This window comes from Oryza glaberrima, chromosome 4 (assembly GCF_000147395.1).
Source record: "Oryza glaberrima chromosome 4, OglaRS2, whole genome shotgun sequence".
In the NCBI taxonomy this organism is placed as follows: domain Eukaryota; kingdom Viridiplantae; phylum Streptophyta; class Magnoliopsida; order Poales; family Poaceae; genus Oryza; species Oryza glaberrima.
Window position 1 is genome coordinate 1,179,043 of NC_068329.1, and position 18,588 is coordinate 1,197,630.

Genomic DNA, 18,588 nt, shown 5'->3' on the forward strand with positions numbered 1-18,588 from the left:
CATTAGAATCCTCTTTCTGCTGAATAATGATCCATTGCTTGATAGGATAAACTTGAGTGTTATGAAACATAAGCCCACAGAAAGTGCAAATGCGGTGAATTCTCTCATAATGAACAAACACTTTCAAAGGGTCTCTATTCTCTATATTTAGCCAGACTATAGCTTGAACAGGTTTATTAACATCCATCTTCACCCTAACACTCATAAACTTGGGATCTTTTTTCAGATTTTCTTCAATAATGGGAGCAGCAGCAGAGGGTTTTCCAACTTCCTCAACAAATTTTCTGGCATTATCCTCAGACCTAAGCGGCATAGGAACCCCGTAGAATCTAACAGTGACCATAATGGTTTTTCATCCGCCATTGCCCATTCAAACAAGAAGTTATCACTCCCAAAAGACCAAGCCTGCTTATTCCAAACCCAAGAAAGATCTTCCCAAGTACGAAAAAGAGCCATGAACAGATTGGCATCTACCTGAGAAATATCCAAATAGCAACTGCCCCATACCTTGCTTAAAGCCTTCTTGAGGGGTTCCAGGGGAATCCCTCTAACTTGTCCTCCTGAGTAGCCGACCTTCACAGCATATGGACTCTAGTCTCCTCTTCCAATATTCCTCATTTTTTAATTCAGAATTTCAGCTATTTCTATATTGTATTTCTATATGGACACTGTTTTTCTTTTTCTCTGATTAATATGAGAATTTCTAGGCCGTGAGAGCAAACGTGGAGGCTCCTTTTTCTATTCATTTAATAAGTTAATAGATTACAATTTAACAGAAATTGAAGCTATGGCATCACTTACCCTTTTAATGCATTTATCTATACTAATATAAAAAAGTACGAATTCATCTGCAATCCTGCAATCCTTCCCATCCACTTATCACGTGGGACCCAGCTGTCATCCCGAGAAAAATAAACACTGGAAAAAAAAACGCGCAGAGAAAAATCGCTAACCTCCGCCCCCCACGCCACTGCTCCGCCTGCCGCGCCGCTCTCCCCACGCCCCACGCGGCGCCGCCCGCCGGACCTGATCCCGCCTCACCTCACCTGCGCCGCCCTCCCCACGCCACCATCGCCCCCCTCCCTCGCCGCCGCCGCCGCCGCCGGGGGCGGTTCCCTACTCCGCCTCCCCCACCACGCCTCCCACATCGCGTCACCCCCACCGTCCCGCATCAACCGGCCGACGGTTCCTCCGCGTCGCCGCCGGCTCCTCCCGCGGTACCCCACCCCCATCCTGGCGCTTCTGTCCGTGGAGATCGGCGGGGTAGCCGGCTCGCAAGGTGGTTGACGCCCAAGGTGGAGCATCGATGTGACGTGATGCAGCATTTGGGGAGTATTTGGTAGAGGTGGAGCGGTGGAGATTCCGACGCCGCCGAAGCCCCACCCAGTGCACATCGGCGTCGCGATTCCCATCGAAGCCCTGCCATCTTCCGACCGGCGCCGCCGCCCGCATCACCGCCGACGCCTCGCCATCGCGCGGCCGACGCCCGCCTCGCCGATCTCCTCCGCGGTCGCTGCCGTCCGGTGCCGCCGCGCTCATCGCCGATCTACTCCGACAGGCACCGCCGCCCGCATCACCGAACCTCCATCTCTCCCCCTCCCTCCTGCTCCATCGCGCCAACCACTGCCCGCATCGCCAATCTACTCCGACCGGCGCCACGCCAACCGCCGAAGCCGAAGACCATCGATCCCGACCGTCGAGGACAACATCGCCGCCATTGCCGTATACATCACTGCCCTCACATCCCCACTGATGAAATTATAAGTTCCTTTTTGCCGTAGGCTGCATTGCGATATTACATGTTAATATGCCTTTTACTGTAAAAACTATGATGCGCTTCGGTAGCATTGTTGAACTGTCTTGCTCACACTTGTGCTTGTATCTGAAGGTTGCGAGAGAGAAAAGGAAGGAGTTTATGGCATGAATGCAAGGTTTGACTGTTCACACTGTCTATAAGTCTAAAAGTCTTTGATTACTTTTGCTCTTAAAGCATGGGCCATGAAATGATATCTGCTGAAAATTCCTTGTACCAGGATATTTTGATGCAGACTTTTAGTTACTTCCTGTGTCTTCTGTACTTTTCTAAAACTCGTTGTGTAAGTATGTGGTGATTATGTTTTCTACTTCACACTATTGCTCTAGCGTGTGGTTTATCTTATGGACCTATATACTTTCAGTAAAGTAATGAATCTGTATTACTCTTTCTGGTTTAATACTTGAAGAGTAATTTTGGATCAGTAAATATGTTGATATGTACTGTTTTAGAATTCAGGAATGTGGTTTGCAATACATTCATATTGTGGAGAACTTTCTACATAGGAAAGGGATTACATGAGCAATTATGTCATTTTATTCTTCTGATTCCATTGCTTGAATTAAATTGTGCTGCCACACGAAATTCAGAATATGCATCACCTAGGCAATGTAAAATTGTGAAGGCTTTCATCTACGCAATATTATGGGGCTATGGGCAATCAGTTCTTGAATATAGATTCATGTCAGCTCTGTATATCTTGTGATCTATAAAGATTATTGACACCTGTCAATGTCTTCAGAATTATCTATATTTATATCACTGTGCATGTCTTCAGCTTTATATATTCATCTGTGCACGCTCACTACAACCCATCTTTCAGAAAGAGTAACTCTTTTTCTTAGCAGTAGGCATCCTTTTCATTTGTGATAATTTTGGTAACTAACATACGTTGGGAGACCAGATTGCCACCTCTCCCATCACCCTCGACTTTGGGCGGGTGGTGACGCCCGCCTTACCTCATTGCCACCATCACCCTCGACGCCGCCGCCAATCTCCGCTCCACCTCCGACCGTCAAGGACAACATCGCCGCCATTGCCGTAGACTTATTTTCCCTCACATCCGTTCGTCTTCCACGTCCACACCGCAGCTCACGTCCCTGGAAGTGATCCACCGGCAAGCGGGCATTTCAATTTCAGGTTGGGATAATTGTATTATCTATTCTATTTGTGCGATTCAATGGAAATGTTCATAAATTGAGACTATCTGATTCATGCTCTGCATGTTGTTTTATATATTACTACCCTTCGGTTGAGCTTAATTACCCAAAAACTATGATGTCAATTATATATCCATATGCATAACAACTGATGTCAAGGGTTTATGATTTTTTCTCCATGTCCTTTAGTAATCGTGAGCCTTGATCCTTTAGTAAATAATAACATGTAGTTCAGATGGCCTGTTACCTTGCTTGATTGGAGGATTGGAGGATGTGAGAGGCTGCAGACAATTTCTTCAGAGAGGTATGCAATTGTATGTGTTTCAATTGGTGTCTCAGATAGAACATTCTTTTTTCAGCCCAACTCATCCCAATAGGTGTCTCAGCTGCACTTCCAGCTGAATCCAGATGTAGTTTGTAGACTGGAGAGAAATGAAAAATAGATTTCCAATCCAGCTGCACTTCCAGCTGCCTTGGTTTCCTCTTGGCCGCTAGCCCACCTTTTTTGTCGCCTAGATAAATGAAAAATCGAGGAACGAAATACTGCGGATGTTAGATAAGCATGGACAACACATAATTGATTGCAAAATTGAAAAAATGGAATTATTTGGATCTTCAAATATGAAGAAACTTGGGCAGTCTTTCTTTAGCAAGGCACAAAAAAAATTCAGATTTATTTTTGCTGAACTGCTGCAACAGCATAGTGCCAAATGGAAGTGAACATGTAAGCACATTGTTTGGGAGAAGATCACAGTTCGGAATTTCAGATTATAACCAAGATAAAGAATCAATCAACTTTATGATCAACTTGCTATTAATGTTTGTTATAAAATAGTTCCTCCTTAACATTGTCGGCTACTTGTTGATTCTATTTAGGTGGTGTTCGTTCCTGTGCACAAATAGGTCTGCACATGGACATGCGATTTCTCTTACAGTTATTTTGGTGCTTTAAAATGCTTTACATATTGGTAATATTAGAGCCTAGAGGTCAAAAACTATTTTGTAAAGAGAGAGTAATCCCACACAGCCATATGTTGTTTATTCAAGCAAATATTCTATATATCTTCAGGAAACCATCTGTGATACACAAATTCAATTTTATGTCCATTGATAGAGAATCCATTTGCTTGAATCAAAATTAGAGGATCATATGTCTGATGCAAAATCATCTTTTTACCCATATGTTTGTTTCTCAAAACTTATATCATCTTTTAGCCACTGTCATAAGATAGGACTAAGATGAACCTAACCCATCTGATTTTTCTATTGGTGTTTACCTCTTAATTGTTGTTTTATCTGCGAAATTACTGCTGATTGTTAGCTTAACCATCTCAATAAAGCTGATGAAGACGAGGTGCTCGATATTCAGACGATATTGGTCAAGTATAACATATTTCATATTGACCAGTGAGAAGCATCCGGAAGAAGTAATCGAATGAGCATTGAGTTTTAGAAAATGGTGTATAATATAGATGGAATGATGAAAAGCAATCAACCTCATGTTTTATGTAGAGTTTTTGATGATTTTGTGAAAGGATGGTAGTGTCAATATTTAGTTCAAGAAAATGGTGTATTGTATAGTTGGAGTTAGCAAGAGCTTGTCTACCTCATAGTTTCGGGAAAGGATTTTGGTGTTAACTATTTTCTCAATCAGATGATCAAATTCAAAACTGCAAGTATTTTCAACGAATGTTGTTCGTGAACCCGTGAGCTTTATTAGCTTCAATATGTTTTTATTTTCTGTTACAACTCACATGCTATTTTATTCATCAATGTTCGTTAATTGTAACTTTGTATTACTATCATATGAAAACTATAGACATGTGATGTAATTGTTATTCGTGCTATATCAAAGCTTTCATCATAAAAGAATTACACTTAATTATTTAACAATATCTTATTGTGTGCTTTTAAATTGGTGTATAATTTTCACCCGTTGCAACGCACGGGCATCTAACTAGTTAAAAAAAATGGACCAAATTACCCCCTCATACTTCCTTCATCCCCTTCTACATTATCCCTCTCTCTAATGTCTTCTCTTCCACCGGTCCAATCCCCATCATATCAAGCTGCCGGCCTAATGACCTCCACTGGCGTGTGGGTGGCAAGGTTCCGGCGTATGACGGCAAACTTCCGCTATACGATGGCCGGCAAATTGCGAGCATCATGCGTGGAGTCGGAGATGTAGTCAAACACCACGAGCGGCGAGGTCACCACAGCGCGCGTAGGCGGTGAGCAGATCGTTTGCGACTACCGGGGAGGCGCGATGGAGCAACCCCCGGCGGAGCACGGTGGCCGGCGTGCTTGCCCGGCCGGGGTGGCGAGGGAGTGGACTGTCACTGAGGTGGGAGGTGGGTGCGTGCTCGGTGGCGGCGAGGTGGTGGCAGTGTCACGGCCATGGGAGGGATGGTGAAGTTGCTGGCTGAACTTAGTCCGAATCTCTGCTGCTCTGCATCCGCTGGTGGCTGGGTTGAAATAGGATTGAGGGTCCTTGTTAACCACAAAAATTAGCATCAGACTCGGAGAAGAAGACAAATGGAAGCGGATTTGGTGTGGGATCGATTCAGATGAGGAGAATAGGTTGCGCATCGGCTGGACTGCATATCGGCTGAAAGACAGAATCGACCACCGATCAACCAACAAGGAAAGTAGCTGATACGAGTTGAGTTGGTCTCGGATCAACCGACATGTGGGTCCCATAGACCCTTGGTCTTTACATGTCAGTCAATGAGTAGTACTGCAGAGGATCTGAATTGCTCAAAATCGTGCGAACACCATAATTCTTCTAGCCCCTCGTTTCCTTTTTTAGCTGATAATAAATCTCATTTCATTCCTTGGTCATGGAGTGGATATTCGAAGGAAGTTTTCCGTAACTAGTTGGGTGCCCGTACATTGCAGCGAGAATAATTTTTTTAAATACTTACTGAAATTAAAATCAGAAAATTAAACAAATGATATTGTCGATTTAGCTTTTGATCATGCCGCACATCTTCCATCTAACTTTTGGTCTCGCCAACACGTTAAACTTGCCATTGCAAATAACCTGTTAGTACATGATATCATCCGTGAATAACCTGTTAGTACATGATATCATTCGTGAAGATGTTGTGCAGGTTGACACACGCGACACCCAATGTTTCATATAAAATAATAACCAAATTAAAATGATTGTAAGTCAAATGACATGGAACATAAGTACCGATTATAAGTAAAGGGTTTAAGCATCATATAATCATCATTTTAAGCTCCTGTATGGACCACAAAGCAACAATGTGCATTTTAGAATATCCAATTTGCATGTCGGCATTATCTTATTATGCCTCAAAATGCATACAAAGTCTGGTAGAACAGAATAGGTAGATCCAGACCTTGAGTTCCTTGAGCACCACAGGGAATCCATTGAGATGGAAATAATAAAGTGACAAATAAGCTAAAATTTCTTCTCAGGAGTAGGACACTAATTAGTACTGTTGAAGCTTTTCTTTTTTCTCAGGATCGACCTTTCCGAACTTAGAAACAAATTTATCCCTGTAACAATGGGAAAAGCAAACCTCTAACTTATTCTTCAAATATTTTGTTGTATTGGAAAATGTCTTGACTACGTACCTTCAAACCACAAGGATGATTATCCATACAATGAAGCTTGGTGCAGCAGCTAGCTGCGGCACACAAGCATCCAAGAAGCCACTTAAGAAGCCAAAATTCTGACACTCAAGTTCACCTTTATGTATTGTGGTATTGATAATTGCTTTGCAAACGACAATTCCAGATACCATTTCATCTATTTTCAATTTTCAGTGAAATTGACCAACTTATGAAGTGTGTTCCTTTTGATGCGCAACACGGCGGTCTGAGAGATTTGCTTTAACTCCAGTGCAGGTCCAAGACTTGCCTTCAGTGTCAACAGCGTGCCAGCTGGTTTGATCCTACAACTAGCAAGGAAACAACAAATATAGTTAAGTGTCCGATAGTAGATTGGCTGATTAAGCCGATGTCGTGTCGTCAAGACCTAGCCGATGTAGTTAAACCAGATCGCTCTGTCTTTATAAGGAACTGAAGAAAGTAAAACCCTAAATATGTCTTATTGGTTGTAATATTGTCTTATTTGTTTTTATCAATCTTATTTTAGACAATATTATGAAAATAGAATAGATAATATACCGGCTATTGCTCCAGTACAACCTTATAAAGGTAAATAAATCTAACTAAATATACCAAATAATGATCAATCTCAGATGTAATGATTGAGATGGACTAAAACTTGATATATTTATATAAAGTGATCTATCTGTATAAGTGGCAAATATGCATAAAACATATGTTAATGCATATTAGGTAAGATCGGCTGAAACAAGATTCTACCCTTAATTATGATTAATTAGAGGTTACGTTTTAGGGTTCTACACAAGATTAGGGATGATGCATCATAAAGTATTTAAATAAACCTGAAGTCTAAACAATCAAGTAATTAACTCGTTTTTAGGAAGATAGATACCTTAGCTAATCTAATTTAGCAAAACGATTTAGCCGATACCGATATAGACTCTAAAGCGAGTTTCAACTGATAAGACGGAATCGAGATACCAAACTAGATTAAATAAAATATATGATAAATGATAATTACAAGAACGAGATTAATACATCTAAAACGACATAATAGCCCCGATAATGCAAACCATCGAGACATAATAGTCCAGAAGTTAACTTTCAAAAATCTTGACTCTAGTCACCTTCTGACATGGTATCTCGACCGCACTAGACCTCTGCTTCTCCCTAAGCATAGTCCTAGTCCTCACCATTGACCAAGGTTAACCTCAGGTCACCTACATACAATCAAACAAACAACCATTTTTAGGCATAGATGTCACAACCTGACCCACATTAGTCACACGCACTCACACCACCATCCACATATCTTCTCAAACCATTCTATCGAATAAATATTAATCATCACAATGATTTTACAATCTTTTCATGTGTTCTACGATGACATGTGTTGTACCTGAAATCTTGGTCCTAGCCATATACATACCTCACTATCATCTGGACCAAATGTTACATAATTTAGAGATGGACGAGCAATATAAAGAATTTTCAGTAGACTATGGCTCTTTGTGAATTGTGACGGTTAGATTGCTTGGATATTTTACTTTGGAATACATTCCATGTTTGAGTTACAAACCAGTTATGTCATGATGAATTATATACCTAGCCTGTGCAATAGCAGGAGCAATGGTACTAGCTAACTAAATAAAGAGAATTGCATGAAGGATATGATGAAGCTGGTTATAGTGTATCTTGTGGTGGCTGTGGTAGCACGTGCTAATTTTAATTTTATTGATGGATAGACTGGATGAGGTGTCGATCATGCGCTCAAGGAACTGGATAAGTGTCTACTTTGAACTTCTCTTGCATTACACATCAGAAGCCATCCTGTAGGCGAAGGAAACTGCAGCAATTTTGTTCCCATCACCTGTAGGCTTGACCTTGGTGAGAGTAGAGGCAACAATCTTAGTTTGCTCGAATGTGGCCTCTTTAGTTTCTAACTTTTTAGCTAGTAGGGAAGCATCAACTACTACATCAAGGGCTTTGCGATATGCGATTCGGTCACAGTTATACACCTGTTAACATTGGCGCTGCATTCCGTCGCTAGCGCTAACATCCCTCGATCAAACCTTGACTGGACGTATAGGTATGCGGTATGCCGATATCAGTTATCGAAGCTGACATCAGGTATGCATTTTCGGATTTGGATTTGGATTCTGTTCAGGGAATAGGTCATGCCCCAAGCGCCTATCCAAGATTTGGACTCGAGGGTAGGTAAGACAGGAGCAAAGTTGTCCCCGAGTGTAGGCCCCTCAAAGAGGCGTGCCTAGATAACATTCGTTTTTCGGGTAGCTAAATGTTTAGTGTTTTAAAGAGAGAGGGAAACAGAGCAAGGGAAAATTAGTTGACTTTAGTGATCGGAAAGGAGAGTTGGTTTTTAGGACGCTTTGAAGGCTTCTAGATTTGCTGCAGAGTTGTCAACGGGTGCTGCATCAATAGCCATCTTGTTGGTGCGTTCCGCCTCTAAAACTAACATGACTATCACTGTAATAACAACAAGGCTTAGTGCGATGAACTTGCCCATTCTCTATCATATGAAGGAACTAACATCTTGTTGGTGTGTGTGGAACTCTAGAACTAACATGACCGCCACATCACTGTATTAAAATATATTGGTTGGTCTCATGTATCCTCTTTTACTATAAAGGTATAACCCACTAATTCCTAAAGCTTAACATGCAAAGATGCCAAATCATCATCCACTAACAACCACTAATTTCTAAAGCTTAAAATGCAAAGATGCCACATCATTATCCACTAACAACTATTACATTTAAGTATCATGAAAACATGCTATATTATCTATAACTTTATAATTTTTATAATTTTAGAGATTTAAAATGCAAGCAAATTAAATCATCCCACATAATTAACATAATATTTCAATATATCTCTCCATTATTTCTTTATAATATCGTATATACCTATATAGCTTACCCTCACTTAATTAGTTAATGTTATTTATCTTTTTTTCTCATTAAGCCATATCAAATCAATTGTTTTTAGTTATTAGATGATTAATCTAGGGTTAATTGGTTCCATGCCATTCTAAATTTGTCTATTCAGAAAAACACCATTACAATTCGTCTATTCGTAGCCGTGCCATTGAAATTTTACAAATTTAGAACCGTATGCAACTGTCATCATGTTTTCCATATCCAACTCCATCCTTTTTTCCGTCTTCCTCCGAATTGTTTCCATCCACGCCGCCGCACGCAACACCCATCTGCGCCCACATCCCCCTTCGCGCCGCGGCCCTCCGATGTTATCCTCACCACCGCTGGTTGGCGCACAACCCTGCTGCGCTCGGCTCCGCGTGGATGCGGAGGAGCAGCGGCGGGAGGAGGAGGATGGTGAGGATGCCGCCGGCAGTGATGGGTAAGATGGGGAGGAAGCTCGGCGGAGCAACAGGGCGCAGCGGCGACGTGGCTGAGCATGCGGCCGTCGCGGACCAACAGCAGAGCTGCTCAGTGGCCTAAAGCGAGTGTCAGCTGATATGGTGAAATCGAACTACAGAACTAGATTAAATAGAATATATGATAAGATTTGATCACAATAGTGATATTAATACATCTAAAACGATATAAAAGCTCTGATAATACAAGCCATCAAGAAAAATTACCTCTTGTTGAGATATCATAGCCGATGTCCCAACTCGAAGCAAGAACTTGTTGAAAAGTAAAAGGAAAAGATAGTGATGCGCCGAAAGTTATATTATTGGATTGTCGTCCCGTATTACAATGATCATGGGTTTATATTTATACCCGAACTTACAAACCTGTCCATTATGGACACGACTCAATCTTTTCTAAAGATAAAATACGAACAAGTCCACATGGCAGACTCTTGCCATATCTCTAATTCAATCATGACATAAATATCCTAATTAATAGATACAATTGCCTTAAATGAGCTCTACCTCCAGACGTCAATATCAGCTATTCCAATATAGACCCACTCTGAGCCCAAGCCAACCCATATCAGCTGATCCATGGTCGATTCCGTCTTCCAGCTGATATGCAGCCCAGCCGATGCGCAATCTGTTCTCCGCATATGACTCGGTCCCACACCAAATCCACTTCGATCTGTTTCTTTCTTCCCTGAGTTTGATGCAAATTTTTGCTGTTAATAGAACGCCAACTTTCAATGAAAATAAATTGGTAAACTGTTCAATGCATAATGTATAACATAATTAATTCGTAAACCTCCAAGGACTAAGTAAGTATAAAGGGGCAATAATTGGAATAAGATTCAAAGATCACTTGGAAAGGGATTAAAACTTATTTTCTAAATGTAAACTATTTCGAACAGAAGAATTAAATACCACATGCTACAGACTTATTTATTTATCTTTCCCACCATGGAACAATTAATAAATTAAATAAGGACTCGTAGAATAAACCATTTAAGTAAATTTTTGTCTAGGAAAGAAATTTGAAAATTCAAATACATTGTTTAATGGACTTTTCACCGCCTGTGTAAATAGCTTATTTCTACTGTCGATTTCGTAGACATGGGCTTTCTACCTACCTCGCAAACTTGTTTTGCCCGTCGGGAAAAGCATTTTTCGCTGTGGTGATCAATTTGAGGATTAGGAGGGGGTGATTGATCTTACTTTTGTTTTTCTGGCTAATATTATTCTCTCCTAGTTACACTTGAGAATTGAGATTAGGAGAGAGCAATTAGTTTTTTAATAGATCTAATCTAATGGTCTAAAATTGTGAGTCGACCGATTTAAGTAAAAATTGAGACATAAATACTTTTCCTTTTTCCTCAAAATTTAGAGGATTTTCTCTAATTTTATAGCACCACGTCTCTACCTATTTTAGTGAAAATTAAGAGCTAGATATTTTTCTTTTTTTCTCAGAATTTGAAGGATTTCCTCTGGTTTCAGCACATGTGGCGCGGCTCAATTAAGAACGCTGGTAGGAAATTTAATCGACATTTACCGCCTGTATAGCTAGCCTTTTCTTACTGTTGTTTTCGCGTTAAATATAGGCTCCCTATCTGCCTCGCCAAATGTGTTTGGCCCGTTCGGAAAAATATCTTTTTGTTGTAGTGATTAGTTTGAGGATCATGAGGGGAGTGTTAATCTTTTCTCTTATTACCGATCGCACGTATATATTAGCTATATTTGTTTATAGCTTTTTCTAGCTAATAATATTCTCTTGTAGTTATATATACTGGAGATTAGGAGGGAGCAATTCATCTATTATATACTAACTAAAGGTCTATTAATTAAACTTTCTACAAACGCTCCTACGTCGCCACATAACGCTCTAATAAATTAGAGAAATCCTAGAAAATCAGAGAAAAAAGAAAAACATTCAACCTTCAATTTTTACTTAAATTGGTGGACCCGTTATTTTAAACCGTTGGATAGATATATTAAAACTCCGACGCTGCTAATCTCCATCCTAGAAAAGAATAGCGTACGTATGTACACGTACGTTGTGTGATCCTCTCACTTTCCGGAAAAAAGCAAAACTTAATTACCTACGTCATATTCTATGGAGAAAAACGATAAATCAAAAAAAATTTCAATATATTAATAGTAAAATTGGAAAGAAATACTAATCAAGAAAAATTATCAATGCCGGCACTTATTGTTGTCAATATTTGTTAAAAATAATACTTCACAGAAATAAGTAGGGGGCAAAAATTATAACTATTTTCATCACCTCCTCCTCTTTTCCCTCTCTATCCTTCAATGCGGGGTGTAGTGTTTACTATGCTATCGTAAATATTGCAGGCATATATATGTATGGTTGAGTTAAGGTAGCGTCAGTAAAAGACCACTGCAGGTAATGTATCTAAAGTGACATTCTAATGCAATCCGTTGTGAGTGTGCCTATAGTGAACTAAGCGTTAAAATGGTGTTATAGGCTAGTCTTTAGACTTTAGGGACACGGCTACGTCGATGTGGGACCCATGTTTCAGGGCATTACATAAGAAAGCTTTGGTAGTTACCGTCGATTTCATTCGTTAGAGAGACATTTATGTCTAGTTTTAACAGTGCTATAGTATTATCTGGTAGAAGTGGTATGTTTAGACTATTTATATTTATACATAGATGTGGAAATAAGTTATGAACATCGAGTTAAGCAGTGTAGATGATTTTTTAAGTGTATTAATAATGTAAAATTTATTTTAGTGGTACTAATGCAATTTCATTTATTAAAAGTGCAGATAGCTTATAACAATAGAGGAGTTTATATATGAGCACGGCAAAATGATTTTTATTTAAATATGAGAGATATTCTTATTCTTATCATATTTAGTAGTATATTAAAATCTACCATCTATTTTAGGCAAATATATTTTTTTATTGTAAGATAATTTATATTCCCTTACAGTGTATATAGTGATGTATGATTTATTTTACCATTTTTTTTCTTGAACGACAAATAAGATGTCAGTACATATATGTGGACTTTATATTTTGAAAATGTTTTCTGATTTATATTCTATCTTTATAGTGTTTAAAATACAACCTAACCTACGATACATGCCCGAGCGAATGCGTGTGCTACCTTATTTTTTTAAAAGATCTAATAATATACTGATTGAAAATAGTGAGTCTACACTGAGGAAAATCGAGTGCTATATGTTTTTACTTTCTCGTATGAATTAGTAGGAAATTCTCTAATTCTAAAACGCCACGTGGTGGCTTAATTAGGAAGGTTAATTGACTCTTACCCGCATGTGTAGAGAGCCGAATCTTACTGTCGTTTTCGTAGGGATGGGGTAATTCTTACCTGTCTCGCCGAACCTGTTTGGCCCCTTCTGGAAAATCGATTTTCATTATAGTGATTAATTTTAGGATTTAGGAGGGGAGGGTAAATATTTATTTATTTATTTATACCGATCGTACGAATGTATTTGTTTTAAGCTATTATATTCTCTCGTAGTTACATTAGAGATTAGGAGGGAGCACTTAGTTTTTTTCAATACATTATTCTAAAATAACGGGTCTAACAATTTGAGTGAAAATCGAGAGCTGAGACACTTTTGCCATTTTCCTCGGAATTTGTATGATTTTCTGTTATTTTACAGATGTGATTCATGTGATATGGTAGGAACGTTAATAATTGTTAAAGGAATTTTAACAATATAGCATTAGATAGATTGGTAGATTCTGGTCCAACAACGTAACGGCCTCCAGTGTCTAGCTAGAAGATACAAATTCCGAGCTGGGCGCGTGAACTGTATAATGTAATGTATGTTGATACATACAATAAATATGATGGTGATTCGACATACAACTATAACGTGCGCGCAAGAATTAACTTAATTAATTAACTAGCCGCAGATGGATGCAATTACGTACGTAGATAGGTATTAATTAACTAATTAATAAAGCTGGAGGCCATGCTGCACCATGTGAATTAATTAATTATTAGTTTTAATATTAAACATATACTACTAGTAGTTAATTAATTACTAGCTAATAGCAAGACTAGGATCGGAGTCGCGTGCATCGCATATATAAAGAAGAGCGAGCGAGCGTACGCACACACACAAAAGAAATTAAGGAGATCGAAGTCCTTGCATAAATATATAATACAGTAGTATCGTGGAGTAGTAAGTTGTAACACACACAAGCTAAGCCCTGAGCTAGCTGACACACAATGGCTCGTACTTCAGCAGCAGTACTGGTGGTAGCGGTACTTATCGGCGGCTTCATATCGGCTGCTGCTGCAGGTGAAAATAATAATGCGACGGCCATGAAAGCAGGTCTTGTGCTGCAGGAAGAACTGGAGATACTCGATCCATCTTCCTTCTGCTCCTCGGATGATTGCCAAGACTGTCTTGTGGAAGGTGTCGTATCCTGCTTCAAGGCGGCTGGCCCTTACAGCCTGCCCTCTGCTTCCTCACCTACGTGCTGGATAACGCCTGCATCAAGCAGTAGCCAGCTAGCTACTATATATATATATGTACTGTACTTATATATGTTAATGTACTTATTACTCGGTCGTCTCGTCGATCATATATAATATATAAATCAAACGTCTCTCGCCGGACTTGGGAGATTTTAATAATTTTACCATCTGTAAATTTTTCCTACTACTTCTTAATCTATCTATCTATATCTCTATATCTATACTAATCGAGCACTTTCTACGACATCCCACATTAACCAGAAATATTTAGCCGTTGATTGGGAATTAATAAAAAGACATCCCACATTAACCAGAAACAGCCGTTGATTGGGAATTAATAAAAATTGACCGGTATATGAGATATTATTCTATTACTCTGTACTGTGCTCTTTCCAAAACCCACACGTTATTATCTCCAAAAAATAGTTAACATATATCTCATTGATTTTGTTCTATATCTTTATATCTCTATAGTAGCACCTATCGATAGAGAGGCGCAGATAGACATGGCTACCTACAGCAACAAGAGATGGCGCAGGATCGAGTTGATCCACACGGATCGGCGCCGACCCAAACTCCGAGCGGAGGATCATCAGCAACTAAATCCGTCGATGTTTAACATCGATCAATATAAACTCCAGGACGTACGTACAGTTGACAGCTAGCCTCTATATATCTTGAAGTCAGGCACATCGATCTTTCCTTAATTAATCAGTCAGGTATATATGCATGCATCTTTCCTTAATCCAGATTAGTTTCTCATCCTTGTTAGCACTAGACCCTCGATCGAACACCTTGCGAGCAAACTGCTCACGTCCGGCACGACAGAGAACAGCAACAGAGAAGAAGAACAGAGAAATTCGGAAGCGAGAGCAGAGGAATTTCAGAATTCAGCAATAGCACTAGCAAATTTCTGGCAATTTTCTGGTGGTTTTTCATTCAACTGAATAAAGACATCACAAGTACAAGACTGAACTAAAACTCCTATAAATACTTAACAAAAACATAAGGAATCCGAGGCTGAAATCGCGCCATCCCACGATTCGCTATTCTCATGCACACATCCGCGTCACACCAACGCTTGAAGCGGTCTCCATCAACTGATTCACCGCATTATTTGCATCCAAAACAAACTCCTAGTAACTGATTTAGGTCCGGTCCACCTCCCGTTGAACTCCTGGAAGACCGGATCGCATTGGGCCACAGCTGAAATAACAGAATCAACAATCTCCCCCTTAGTTCTGCCGTGGCCCGAGAAAGCGGACACCAAGTAAATGCCGCGCCAACGCCAGCTTTGCCGCCGGCAACCCTTTCGTTAGTGCGTCCGCCCGCTGCTCCTCAGTACGGACGAACTCCACCGTGATTTGCCCGCCATCCACATTCCCGTATGAAATGATAGTGAGTGTCAATATGCTTGCTTCTACCATGGAACACTGGGTTCTTCATCAACGCGATTGCAGACTTATTATCGACGAACAGCTTCACCGTTCTCTCATCCACTCCCGCCACTTCACTTAGCAACGCCCGCAACCAAAGCGCCTGACACGCTGCTGCCGTAGCGGCCATGAACTCGGCCTCACACGACGATAGCGCCACGGTTTTCTGCTTCTGTGAGCTCCACGCAACCAAGCTCTGGTTGATGTAGAACGCCATTCCACCAGTACTGCGCCGATCATCCATATCACTGGCGAGATCACTGTCAGAGTATCCAGTGATCACCACTTCGCCACTTCCCGCAGCATATACGAGACCACAGTCAAGAGTGCCCTTAAAATACCTGAGAATCTGCTTCACCGCCTTGAAATGTTACACGGTTGGCCGCTCCATGAATCTGCTCGCCACACCAACAGCGTATGACAAATCCGGCCTTGTGTGTATCAGGTACCGAAGGCACCCGATCAATTGACGATACTCTGTTGTGTCAACTGGTTGTCCCTCAACATCCTTATACAAATGCATCCTAAGATCAATTGGGATTGAGGTTGAATTGCAATCAGCCATCCCAAACTGTGATAGCACTTTCTTGGCATATGCAGTCTGCTTCGGAGTGGTGCCATGTTCCCCTTGATCAACCTCTATACCCAAGTAAAATGTCAGCAGCCCAAGATCACTCATTTCGAACTCCCCCATCATCTGTTCCTTGAACATCTTCCATTCACCAGGGTTTTCGCCGGTTATGATCAAATCGTCAATGTAGACGCCAACGATGACACTACCACTTCCTCTCCCACGAGTGTACACAGCCTGCTCTTGCGTGCAGCGCTCAAAACCGAGTTGCTTCAGGCTTCTGTCCAAACGAGTGTTCCAAGCCCACGGCGCCTGCCGCAGTCCATACAGCGCCTTACGCAGCCTGAGCACGAGATGCTCCTTGCCTTCCCTGACAAATCCTTCTGGCTGTGCAACGTACACTTCTTCCTTGAGTTCGCCATTGAGAAAAGCTGACTTGACATCAAGGTGGTGAACCTGCCAACGGCGATCAGCGGCAAGCGCAAGCACAAGCACGACACGCACTGTGTCAAGTCTTGCCACCGGTGCAAACACTTCATCAAAATCAATGCCCGGTTTCTGCACATATCCCTTTGCCACGAGCCGCGCTTTGTGCTTGATAATTTCACCGGTTGTATTCTTTTTGAGCTTATAAACCCACTTCAGCCCGATTGCCCTGTGTCCGGCCGGCAGCGTGGTCAGCTCCCACGTACCGTTCTTCTCTATTGCCTCCATCTCCTTGCCCATGGCTTCTTCCCACGCCGGTTGGCCGGTAGCCTCACGGAAACTCGACGGCTCCGCCTCAGCGAGCAGGGCTTCTTCGTCTTGTTCATCCTCCGTCAGATTTTTAATGTATGACACTGTTGACTTTTCGATCAACGTTTGACCATTTATTTTATTTAAATTTTTTGTGCAAATATGAAAATATTTATGTCATGCTTAAAGAAAATTTGATGATGAATCAAATCACAATAAAATAAATGATAATTACATAATTTTTTTTTGATAAGACGAATGGTCAAACGTTAAAGATGTGATCAGAATTATGCTATTATCAAATCTAGAAATTCATATCTTGTCCATACAGATATATCGTACTTGATATATAGAGAAAATCAAATCTTAGACTTAGGAATTAATACTTGAACCCTAGCTCATATTTTAAAATTTACCATGAACCTGATTTCATAAATAGTTAGTGTAATACCCTGTATATTAAAAGATATTTAGGTTTTTTTGTTTGGGTTGACTCTTTAAAATAAAGATGTTAACAGAAATAAATAAAAAAATATATCTTTAGAAGTGGGCCAACATGACAAGGCCCATAAACCCAGCCCATTAGTTCTCCCCTAAAACCTAGAGAGAGGGGAACTGAATCCCACTTCCCCTTATAGTGCTGCCACCCCTCTCCCTGGCCGGCGCCTCCTTCCTCCCCTCCTCTTGTGTTCGCATCTCTCGCCTCTACAGCAAATTGCTCTCCCTAGATCTCCACCTTCATAGCTTGGATCAAGAAGCGAAGTAGAAAAACGGAACGAGGAGGAGGAGAGGAGTAAAATGAGGGGTTAGATCGGAGTCTCCCCTATTGTCTCCTCACAAGTTCTCTAAAGAAACACTAGGTGAGGCTTATCCTCTTATTGTATCAGTTGTTCTAGCATGGCTTTAGTGCTTTAATTCGTGGTTAGGGAAGGCTAGAGGAGTTTGGGTATTCGGTTTGTTGCAGTTCTGCATGTGGGCAGATTTATAGTGCTTCAGTGTTTCAATGTTTCGGGGCTCTAAATGTTATTTTCTGCAAAAGAGTATAACTAGGAAGTTGTAGACAATGTTTGGATCTATCATCTGACCAAAGCACGCGATTTTATCTCAAGTGGTTTAGGAGATATAATTTTTTTAGTATGAATATTGTTTTTGTGTCCTGGATAGTGGTAGATTGAACTGTTTTTGGAGGGGTTAAACAGTGGAATCAGCCAGGCCGACTATAGACAAAGTTGTATAGGTTTTTTCTTAGCTTTCCATATTGGTAAAGTACACCCTGATTGGGTGAGTAGAACTCCAGTTATGGTTGTTTTAGTGTGGACAGTCTGAAATTATGGACAGATTCTGAAGCCTGCTTTCAAGCGCAAATTAGACCATTTAAATGGCT

General features: G+C 40.7%; 1 long non-coding RNA gene across 6 annotated transcripts; it reads left to right on the forward strand.

Annotated features, from left to right (window-relative positions):
- Positions 1 to 961: 961 nt before the first annotated feature.
- LOC127771474 (uncharacterized) lies at positions 962 to 5,042 on the forward strand. 6 transcript variants are annotated; one of them, XR_008017161.1, is made up of 5 exons: positions 962 to 1,722; positions 1,889 to 2,096; positions 2,718 to 2,953; positions 3,209 to 3,277; positions 4,295 to 5,042. It is a non-coding gene; the product is annotated as an uncharacterized LOC127771474 (long non-coding RNA). The 6 variants fall into 6 exon arrangements; XR_008017160.1 differs by having other exon boundaries at positions 3,204 to 3,277; positions 4,295 to 5,040; XR_008017159.1 differs by having other exon boundaries at positions 4,314 to 5,037.
- Positions 5,043 to 18,588: the final 13,546 nt, after the last annotated feature.